We start from the raw sequence: 12,376 nt of genomic DNA, 5'->3' as shown, positions 1-12,376 counted from the left end.
GATAGGGAGAAAGTGGGCAGCCTTGTCTATTCCCTGATTTTAGTGGTATTGCTTCCATCTTCTCACCATTTACTTTGATGTTGGCTACTGGTTTGCTGTAGATTACTTTTATCATGTTTAGGTATGGGCCTTGAATTCCTGATCTTTCCAAAACTTTTATCATGAATGGGTGTTGGATTTTGTCAAATGCTTTCTCCACATCTAACAAGATGATCATGTGGTTTTTGTCTTTGAGTTTGTTAATATACTGGATTACGTTGATGGATTTCCATATATTGAAAGATCCCTGCATCCCTGGGATGAAACCTACTTGGTCAGGATGGATGATTGTTTTGATGTGTTCTTGGATTCGGTTAGCGAGAACTTTACTGAGGATCTTTGCATCGATATTCATAAGGGAAATTGGTCTGAAGTTCTCTAACTTTGTTGGGTCTTTTTGTGGTTTAGGTATCATAGTAATTGTGGCTTCATACAATGAGTTGCACAGAGTACCTTCTGCTTCTATTTTATGGAACAGTTTTTGAAGAACTGGGATTAGATCGTCTTTGAAGGTATGATAGAAGTCTGTGCTAAAACCATCTGGTCCTGGGCTTTTTTTGGTTGGGAGACTATTAATGACTGCATCTATTTCGTTGGGGGATATAGGGCTGTTTAGATCATTAACCAGATCTTGATTTAACTTTGGTACCTGGTATATGTCTAGAAACTTGTCCATTTCATCCAGGTTCTCCAGTTTTGTTGAGTNTAGCCTTNTGTAGAAGGATCTGATGGTGTTTTGAATTTCTTCAGGATCCATTGTTATGTCCCCCTTTTCATTTCTGATTTTGTTCATTTGGATTCTTTCTCTGTGCCCTCTAGTGAGTCTGGCTAAGGGTTTATCTATTTTGTCAATTTTCTCGGAGAACCAGCTCCTCGTTTGGTTGATTCTTTGAATAGTTCTTCTTGTTTCCCCTTGGTTGATTTCACCCCTGATTTTGATTATTTCCTGCCATCTCCACCTCTTGGGTGAATTTGCTTCCTTGTGTTCTAGAGCTTTTAGGTGTGTTGTCAGGCTGCTACTGTGTGTTCTCTCTCTAGTTTCTTTTTGGAGGCACTCAGAGCTATGAGTTTCTCTCTTATGAATGCTTTCATTGTGTCCCATAAGTTTGGGTATGTTGTGGCTTCATTTTCATTAAACTCCAAAAAGTCCTTAATTTCTTTCTTTATTCCTTCCTTGACCAAGGTATCATTGAGGAGAGTGTTGTTCAGTTTCCACATGAATATTGGCTTTCTATTACTTATTTTGTTATTGAAGATCAGCCTTAATCCATGGTGATCTGAAAGGATGCATGGGACAATTTCAATATTTTTGTATCTGTTGAGGCTTGTTTTGTGACCAATTATGTGTTCAGTTTTGGAGAAGGTACCATGAGGTGCTGAGAAGAAGGTATATCCTTTTTTTTTTAGGATAAAATTTTCTGTAGATATCTGTTAGAACCATTTGTTTCTTAACTTCTGTTAGTTTCACTGTGTGCCTGTTTAGTTTCTGTTTCCATGATCTGTCCATTGGTGAAAGTGGTGTGTTGTAGTCTCCCACTATTATTGTNTGAGGTGCAATGTGTGCTTTGGGGAGTTGGGTCCATTGATATTAAGAGATATTAAGGAAAAGTAATTGTTGCTTCCTATTATTTTTGTTTTTAGAGTTGGCATTCTCTTCTTGTGGCTGTCTTCTTTTAGGTTAGTTGAAGGATTACTTTCTTGTTTTTTCTAGGACGTGGTTTCTGTCCTTGTATTGTTTTTTTTTTCCTGTTATTATCCTTTGAAGACCTGGATTCGTGGAAGGATAATGTGTGAATATGGTTTTGTCGTGGAATACTTTGGTTTCTCCATCTATGGTAATTGAAAGTTTGGCTGGGTATAGTAGGCTGGGCTGGAATTTGTGTTCTCTTAGTGTCTGTCCAGGCTCTTCTGGCTTTCATAGTCTCTGGTGAAAAGTCTGGGGTAATTCTGATAGGCTTGCCTTTATGTGTTACTTGACCTTTTCCCTTAGTGCTTTTAATATTCTATCTTTATTTATTGCATTTGTTGTTCTGATTGTTATGTGTTGGAAGGAATTTCTTTTCTGGTCCAGTCTATTTCGAGTTCTGTAGGCTTCTTGTATGTTCATGGGCATCTCTTTCTTTAGTTTTGGGAAGTTTTCTTCTATAATTTTGTTGAAGTTATTTGCTGGTCCTTTGAGTTGAAAATCTTCATTCTCATCTACTCCTATTATCTATAGGTTTGGTCTTCGCATTGTATCCTGGATTTCCTGGATATTTTGTGTTATGATCTTTTTGCATTTTGTATTTTCTTTGATTGTTGTGCCGATGTTCTCTATGGAGTCTTCTGCACCTGAGATTCTCTCTTCCATCTCTTGTATTCTGTTGCTGATCCTCGCATCTATGATTCCAGATTTCTTTCCTAGGGTTTCTATCTCCAGCATTGCCTCACTTTGGGTTTCCTTTATTGTGTCTACCTCCCTTTTTAGGTCTAGTATGGTTTTGTTTATTTCCATCATCTGTTTGGATGTGTTTTCCTGTTTTCCTATAAGGATTTGCAACTCTTTAGCAGTGTTCTCCTGTATTTCTTTAAGTGAGTTATTAAAGACCTTCTTGTTGTCTTCTACCATCACCATGAGATATGCCTTTAAATCCGGGTCTAGGTTTCCGGGTGTGTTGGGGTGCCCTGGACTGGCTGAGGTGGGAGTACTGGGTTCAGATGGTGGTGAGTGGTCTTGGTTTTTGTTAGTAAGATTCTTATGTCTGTGTTTCACCATCTGGTAAACTCTGGAGTCAGCTGTTATAGTTGTCTCTGGTTAGAGCTTGTTCCTCTCATGATTCTGTTATTCTCTACCAGCAGACCGGGGAGACTAGCTCTTTCTTGAGTTTCAGTGGTCAGAGCACTCTCAGCAGGCAGGCTCTCCTCTTTCAGGGAAGGTGCACAGATATCTGGCGTTCAAACTTGCCTCCTGGCAGAGGATGAAGGCCAGGATGAAGGCCCGAAACAGGACCTGTCCCAGAAGCTGTTAGCTTCTGTAGTCCACACTCTCACCTGTGCAGAGTAGTCTTGGTGGAGTCCAGGATCCAAGATGTCTCCTGCAGATGCTCAGTCTTTGACTCTATTCTCACTAAACAATTCATTCATTTGACTGATCAAGCTGGGCATTTTACTGTTTCTTAAACTCATTAGACAGCCTCTAATGTCAGCTTTTTCCATGGGTTTTTGTTTTTCTTAACAATCTTTATTATTACATATTGCTGGGATGATTTATCTTCATGATTCTTTCAGACCTTTATTCAAAATTCACCTTTCTAATGAAGCCTTTCTAGACAACTTTATCTGATGATGTAATCACCTCCCCAGGTACTTCTTAAGTCCTCTCTATTTATCCTCCCAGGATTTATCATCATCCTTAGACCATGTTAGTTATTTACCTCCTTATCACTTTTACCCGCTGGAAACTAAGCTGTATGGGACACGAGTTTGGCCTATAAAAAGAATGGATAATTTTTTTTTCAATTCTATAAACACATAGATTCAAATGGTTCTTTGCATATAATAGATATTTCATAATCATTTTCAGAGCAGATGAACAAATGAGAATTTTTTCATGATAGAAAAAGAGAATTAACATCTCTGATCAATCAATGATCACATTTGTGTTACTTTCCTTGTTAAAACTACAAAGCCTCAGAGCTTCAACATTTAAAATTATTTGAACCTAGAATTTTACATTTTATAGCTTTAAAAATTGTCAACTGAAAGAACCAAGTAAAGCTATTTTTTCCTATACAAAATTAACTAAAAAATGTAATTTCTAATTTTCTTCTTTTGGAGAAAATACTCAGAAATTTGCTTTCAAAATAGGCAGCAAAATGTTTCTCAGAAAATAGAATGCAATTTAATTGGTTTAATCTAAACATAAAACTAGAAGGATTAATGAAAAACATCTTGAGGGGAAAAATTACATACCATATTCTGTATGTCTAAAAAAGTCTAAGCTCTTAGAGATGAACCTCCACCCATGAGGTAAAGAAAGTCAATAAGAATTCCCCCTTCACTGAATATGTAGCAATTATATGACACTGAATAAATTAAAGTGTTATTAATTTTAATATCAGTATTAAAATAATGAATTTGATGTCTCATTTCTTAATGTTATCAAATATATTTATTTCTCTAAGAAATATATTATTCAATGAGTATTTTGAGCACCTATTACATGCTTGACATTGTCTTGTTACTGAGTGGATAAATGAGTATAAACAAAAAAGTTCTAAAAATGCTCTGATCTAATGGAGCTAACATTCATATATTAGGAAAGAGATGTGGTAAGCCATAAGTATATAAGAGAAATAGAAAAAGAAACAAGAATCTGGTTACAGATAAGAAAAGGTAGGCTTATATGTGGAAGTGTGAGTTTCCTTCATTTGCAAGGAAGAGATCAAATCAATAGTGTTAAAACTTGATGAAACAAGAAACAGAGCTGGGATATATATTTTACAAATTTGAAAATGAAATCACTGGAGGATATTTTAAAAATAATGTACTTCTGGTATTCTCCTTCACAGTAGTATGATGACAGTTAACAGTAGTGTATATTATGAAATAATCATAAGAGAACTTTTTTGAATGTTATTACCAGGAAGATATAATAAATATATGAGATTATGAGTAAACCAAATAATTTGGTACGATCATTACACATTATATGTACTGAAACACCATGGTACACCTTGTAAGTATGTGGAATTACTCTGTGATAATTTTTAAAAATATGAGTATGAGGGCCAGTTAAAATCACTGTATCACAAAAATGGTGACCTGAGTCGAGTTTCTGGAACCCAGAGCTAAAGAATAGAACCAACTCCAGAAAATTGTCTCCTGACCTCCACATTTATAGCATAGCATATATGTCCCTACACTCATACATCATACACACTACACAGGCACAGATACACACACACACACACACACACAATAACTAATTGATGAAAAATAAATTTAAAATGTTAAAATATAATATAACTAATAAGAAGAAAAATTTGAGGTAAAGAAGTATTAAAGATAGTACAATTTGCTCAATTCCTCATTTATCATAACAACCAAAATGCATTAAGTACATACTCTATGCCATGGATAAATCAAAAAAAGTGCATAAATGTCTTTAGCATTGTGGTGACATCTTGAATCAAAAATAGCTCCTGTATGAAATGGAAGTAAAGACATAAAAGAGAGAGGAACAATTCATTGTTAATCTTATGACAACTACTAAATTTTTTATGAGTATTAGTTTGTAAAATTAACAATGAAAATATAAAAATGCAGTAGCATAATTTACTGTCCTGTTTTGACACTGTCTAAAATGAAATGGTGAGTTGTTGGCTGTGCTTTCTTTGGCTGGCTATACCACAAAATCTCACACAGACTTTTATTTTGTTTGCTGGGATGTGCAAAATTATCAAATGTGCATTCTATATGAATGCCATTATTTAACTATCTGGACCACAAAATTATGATCAGGCTGATATGTCTCTAAAAGAAGAGATAAGAAGGAAAAGGAGAATGAAGGAATATGGGAGGGTCTTGTGAAGGGGAGGCTGGGAGGATAGGGAGGCTGATATTGGGATGTAAAGGGAATAAATTAATTAATTAATGAAAATAAGAATGTGAAATTTCCTATAAAACTTATCAGTCCCCACCTCAAAACAGATGGTCACAGCAACGAATAGCTACAGCAAAAGGTAAATTTGAGGGCAGGGAACCAAAGGACATTTTTCTTCATAATTTACAAACATTCTCATTAAAAATTTGAAAGTTACCAAGTCAGCCTAAATTTAATGGAAGGTTTTAGGTCAGTTTCTTTATTTTGATCTTAAGACGTCTCAGATCATCTCCAGTCATTTTTAAGGAGCATTATGAATTCTATCCTTCACTCTACAAGAAAAATAAATAAATGTTACTCTGAAATATCAAAAGTATACAGCATTTATTGCTTTGATCAGAAGAAGAGCTGGCATAGAAAAGTTTTGAAATAAGCAACAGAGTTCCCCATATGCAGGAATTGTGTTCATATACTGAATTGGAATTACAAAAATAAATAAGTGTTCTGAGCATTGGGGAATTTTTTATATGTGCTACCAGTTTCTTTTTCCTATAAAGATTTCCATAATATTTTCCTACATTTATTTCATTTGGGAGCTCTTTTCACCATGCACATATGCTCATAAAATGATGTCTTTACTTTTTACATTGAATATTGTCCTTGGTTACTCACCAATTTTTGACTGTGGTTAGATTTGTTATATATTCCAAGTCACAAGAGCAATGAGAAGTAGATTTCTTCCATTCTCTTGACAGTGAATGGGGATTGCCCATTGATATTGACCCCAATGCCTTAATGCTTGCTCTTGCTGGTCATGCAACAGGGAAATTGAAGCCCTTAGTAAAATGGAGAAGTCTGCTTATAATCAACATCTTACCTCAAGTGTAAGACTCCCTTAAGGGACTCATCCTATGAAGAACAAAAGCGAAAGTGACAAAATTCAATTCTTGCTTGTGGGTTTTCAAAATCATTTTGTTTGTTGGAAAATCACTACCTCCCTTAGCCTAATGATCCAAATGAGCTTTCAAGTCTATACCCACACATTGGTGGATACAGCAAAATCTGTGAAAATCTAACAAATATTAGCCCTTTCAAAGAAATTCCTATCTCCTCTCCTTATTTTTCCAATCCTATAAATTCATTTTTATAGATTTCCAAGGTTTTGAATTTCAGCTCCCAGAATGCTATGAAAATTGGAAAAAAAAAAAAAACAAAGGAAAGGAACATTCTACACACTGGGCTCAGAAATTGATTTGATTATTCTCTCCTTTCTTGTTTCTAGGCATATGTTTAGTTGGTAAGGAATGCTTTCAATTTTACATGGAGCACTTCTGATAATTCATCTTTCAGTCTTGCAATACTAGGTCTTAAATCTTCACACTGTGATAACCAAATCCATCCACAGAATCTGAGTTGAGGGTAATCCATATGAAGCCTTAATCGCAAAAATAAGGCTCTTCTGGGTCAGTCAGGTTTTAAACCCAAGGTTGGAGCAAGCTTTTAACTGAGACCTCCTGTTATAAAGGGAACCAGGCCAGTGCATTAGTGAGCTCTGAGTGCCAGGACCCTGGTGAGACACTGAGATTGGAAGGTAGAGTGTCATTGTGCAAATGGTTTTAAAATATATATGTGTGTTTGGAAAAGCACCAAAATGCTGTAGTCACTTGATTATGGCAAAATAAGTCATTTTAAAACCTTAATAGAGGAGGAAAGTGGTGCATCAAACAACAATCGACTCTGGACATAGAAGCAAGAACAAAGCAAACAGCACTGCTTGATGCTGGAAAAGGGCTCTCACAAAATGCCAACAGTTAGATGCAAGGAAGCAGATTTTATCTACTATTTAAAGCCCTAGTCTGCTATTTACAAAATGCTTCCCTGAAACAAATTCTTATGGCACTATTTTGCTATTAAAGGGGGATGGCTAGACAAATTCTAAGAACTTCATCATGATATATAGATATAGAAATATTTTCAGTACAAAAATTGCAGTGTGTTCTTAGGGATGTGAGTAGGGAAGAGGGATAAAAGAAAACAGTGTACTTCTATTTTGCCCCTTCCCAATATAGAAATTTAGCACACTATGTGTTCTCTAACTACAACTTTCAACAAGGACAATCTATCTGTGGAGTGGAGTAAAGAAACATTGTGGGCGTTTTATTAGCACAGGGTTTAGTAACATACAAGTACACTAATCAGTAGCAAGAAAAAAATCAATCTCTTGAAATTTCAGTACAACACACACACACACACACACACACACACACACACACACACACACTCACAGAAACAGAGCCCTCTCTATTATGTGAGCTCAAACATTTCAATCTAAATTAAATCCAATTAGAGGTAATCATAGTGGATCATATTAAAATAATTCTCAGACAGGAAAGATTGTACTTTTAAATGGCTCCATAAGCCACTAATGAAAAAAAATCACTTATTTCAATTAAGTAGACCAATAACCAATAGTTAGAGGTCAATGAAAAACTGCCTGTGTGGCTATTTCTCTCATCTTTCTGAACCTCAGCTGAGCTATCAGAGCCCAGGTTTCTGAAGCAAGATCTGCCTGTGATGGGATTGAGTGTGAAGTTGTCCATCATGCTAGACTGGGTGATCTCAGACCTCAGTAATGACAGGAGTGATTACTCCTCAAGGTGAATGTAATAGTACACTGCAGACCTTAGGTTCATAACTACTTTTCGATTATTGCATCTTCCTTTTGTACTTGATGTGTTTTAGCCAATACTTCTATAATTTATCAAGCAACTTTATCTTTTGTAAGAAGCCCCACTGGTAAACACATCTAATCTCTCCTATTTCTCCCTTGAAATGAAAGCTCCCATGGACTGACTAGACAAAATTTGCCATGTTTCCTACTCTTCAACTGTCTAGGTAATGGGTGGGAAATTAAGGCAACTCTACCCTTTGTGTTAATTATTTATTCAAATTGCCACAAAGTGATTATTTCAAAGGCATGAAGGGCTGAGCCTATTTGCCAACAAGCAGGTGGCTGATAATATCTTGGCTCTAGCCTAACTTAGAAGATCTGGGTTCCAGTACTGAAAACAACCTCTGCTTTGCTGGTTTTAAGATCTCTGCCAAATCATTGCACTACCCTATGCCTTGGTAAACCATCTGAGAAATTGATTTTTTAATCACACCTGCTATTTCAGTATGCAACTAAGGTGCCTTAGGGGTGGTTACTGTAGAGATCAGGAGGATAGCTGGTGAATCCAACTGCCATCTCCACTTTCAGTAACTTACCTTTGCTTCATCCATAGATGGAGGAGGCTTTCACATAAGATTTCATTTTTAAAATAGCTTTGTTGCTGAATATTTTAAGCCACTCTTATTTAATGTCTAAATATTAAAGTTGCAAAGAATCTATAACATGTACTCTAGTAGAATTAAACTAAATAAGTCTAGAATAAATATCAACTTGTAAATTAGAAGAGGCCTTATATAATCCACAGAGAAACTTGGTTTGTAGACAATGCCACACATGTATCCATGCTACTAATATTATGTATTTAAATACACAATGTGTTTTTTTTCAATAAAGAAACTGAATTCTTAATACTCTTCAGTAATTCCTGTGGCCATTCATGAGTCAAATATCTGTTCACTTCTTTAAAATGGTTTCTATCTGGAATGTGAATAGAATATACATATATATTCTATTATATATATATATATATATATATATATATATATATATATATATATATGGCTTGATCTCTAGCTGGAGTGCCTTTTGGGAAATGGCATGTTGGCATATCAGGGCCTTGTTGGAAGTGGTGAATGGATCACTATGAATACATTTTTGGAGGGTATCCTTCATTCCAGGATCCATTCTTCCTCCTCTTTCTCTCTTTTCAGTTTCCATAAAATGAACATGTTTGTCTCATCATACTTATTTGGTTTTGATATTTTGTCTTACCATGGATCCAGGACCAATAGTCTCAAATGACCCATCAGTGAAAATTGAAATCATGAATCAAATAAGACTTTACTTCTTCACGTTATTTTCTCAGCTATTTCCTCACAGTGGTGGAGAATATTGTATTGTAGCATCATTTTTTAAGGAAAGCAGCTCTGTGTGCTTTCATTGGCAGATTTCTTTTCTCTGTTGTAGATCCAGAAAAGGTAGATACTTGATGATATCAGTGAAATTGGAAAGTGTATGATGACTTGCATACTACTCATGAAAAGGGTCTTGAAAGTAGTCTATATGACCCACTTAATTGCTTAGAAATCCTCCATTAATGCTGAGTGGAACGTAAAGTGAATCTACCTTAAGAAGAACCTACCTCTATCAGCTATACCATCTATTACACTAACCTGGGTTTGTGTAGAGTCAAAAACTGAGAGTCCATATCAGAATTCCACATAGAAATTAACATAACTGTTTTCTACTCAACTCTTAGCCACCTTACCTGACACTGGGGTCTGGACCACATAGAGCCCAATTCTCTAGAACCCTAGTTAGAGACTCCTGTGATCCAGTCTCCTCCTCCATCTATTGGGTACACAACCTACAATACAAAGCATACACTATGAGGAGCCCTACGTAAAACTGCAAAGTAGTTCTAAGACTGAAAAAACAAGCATCATTCATCTGACCTGCTGCCTGACATAATAAGGTAACAGCAAATAGCCAAACATCCAACGAAGGTGAGATTATATATCCACACCAAGAAATGTCACAAAGGACATAATTATTTACAGACCTTAAAAGAAAAATTCTCAACTTCATATGGAAAAACAAAAAGCCCAGGATAGCTAAAACAATCCTGTACAATAAAAGATATGCTGGATGTATCACCATCCCTGAATTCAATCTGTACTACAGAGTTATAATAATAAAAGCTGCATGCCATTGCCATAAAAACAGATACAGATATAGTGGTCAATGTAATTGAATTGAAGACCAATACATAAAGTCACTCAACTATGCACACCTGATTTCTGATAAAGAGGCCAGAAATACACATTGGGGAAAAAACAACATCTTCAACAAATGGTTCTGGTCTAACTATATTCTGGCATATAGAAGAATCCAAATAGATACATACTTATCACCCAGCACAAAACTGAAGTCCCAGTAGATAAAAGACCTCAAGTTAAAACCAGATACACTGAACCTGATAGAAGAGAAAGCAGGGAATACTTTTAAACTCATTGGCACAGGAGACAACTTCCTGAACAGAACACCAATAGTACAGCCACTATGATCAACAATTAAAAAATGGGACTTTATGTGCTCTCTTTGGCTATTTTGTGAGTTGTTCTTCCTTCCATCCTTCTCCAAACTTTTTATTCTGCCCTTCCAACCCTCTAATACTAGGTAAGAAAGAAAAAATGATAAAATGGAGAGGAGAGAAATATCTGAATAAAATCAGGGGTCCTAAAGTGGGCAACATTATTGTTGACTATATCCTGCTGATTATGGACATTTAGTTCCTTGCAGTAAGTTTGACTTTCTCCTTCAGTATATCTTCTTTCTTTCTTTTTTCTTCTTTATAAATGATTACTTAAACTGTGACCAACAAAAATCAACAACAGCCAACAATAACCACAAAAACCAACAACCAACAACCCACCCTACCTCTTGGGTCCATGACATTTATAGAACATCTGAGAAGTTCCAAGAATTCCAAAGGTCACACAATTGCAGAAACAATCTGTAGCTGGTCAAATTATGTCTCTGCTAAAGCATGAGGCAAATCATAGTCACCTACTGCAGACATGTGAAGCAGCTCCATATCCCACACCTAAGATCAAAATGAAAACATAGTCTTATAATATTTCTTTGTTTTTAGGAAAATTAAACCTCCAAAATTTTTGCTACAGCCTGAGGAAACTGAAAAGCTTCTGTAAGGCAAAGGACACCATCAATCAAAGCTGCAGCCCACAAAATGTAAAAAAAGATGTTTATCAAGTCCACATGTGATAGAAGACTAATATCCAAATTATATACAGATGTTAATAAACTGGATACCTCCAAAACAAATAATACAACTTTTAAAATGGGGTATCAATATAAACAGAAAATTCTCAATAGAGGAATCTCAAATGGCTGAGAAATATTTAAATAAATATTCACCATCCTAAGCCATCATGGAAAAGCAAATTAAATGACTTTAAGATTCCATCTTATATCTGTCGGAATAACTAAAATCAACAATAAAAGTAAGAGCTCATGTTTGTGAGGTTGTGGAGCAAGAACACTCCTCAATTGCTGCTGGGGGTGCAAACTTGTACAGCAATGATTTAAATCAATACAGTGGTTTCTCAAAAAGTGGGTATTGATCTGCCTCAAGACCCAGCTATACCACTCTTGGGCATATAATCAAAGGGGCTTCATCCTACCATAAGAACACTTACTCAATGATGTTCATAGTAGCTTTATTCATAATAGCCAGAAAATGGAAACAATATATATGCCATTCTACTGAAAAACAGGTAAACAAAATGTTTATACAATGGAGTATAACTCAGCTGTTCAAAAAAAAAAACAAAAAACAAAAACAACAACAACAAAAAAAAAGAAACAAAACAAGACAACAACCAAAAAGACATAGTGAAAATTGCAGGCAAATGAATGAGATTAGAAAAACTCATCCTAGTGAAGTAAACTCAGACACAGAAAGACAAATATGACATGTATTTACATATAAGTGAATATTAGCCACTAAGTAAATGATAAACAACAATCCACAGACCCAGAGAGATTATGTAAAGGGAGAT

The sequence above is a fragment of the Mus caroli genome, chromosome X, assembly GCF_900094665.2.
Source record: "Mus caroli chromosome X, CAROLI_EIJ_v1.1, whole genome shotgun sequence".
Lineage (NCBI taxonomy): Eukaryota > Metazoa > Chordata > Mammalia > Rodentia > Muridae > Mus > Mus caroli.
The sequence above is the reverse complement of the archived record's forward strand: the minus strand, read 5'-3'. Positions refer to the sequence as shown.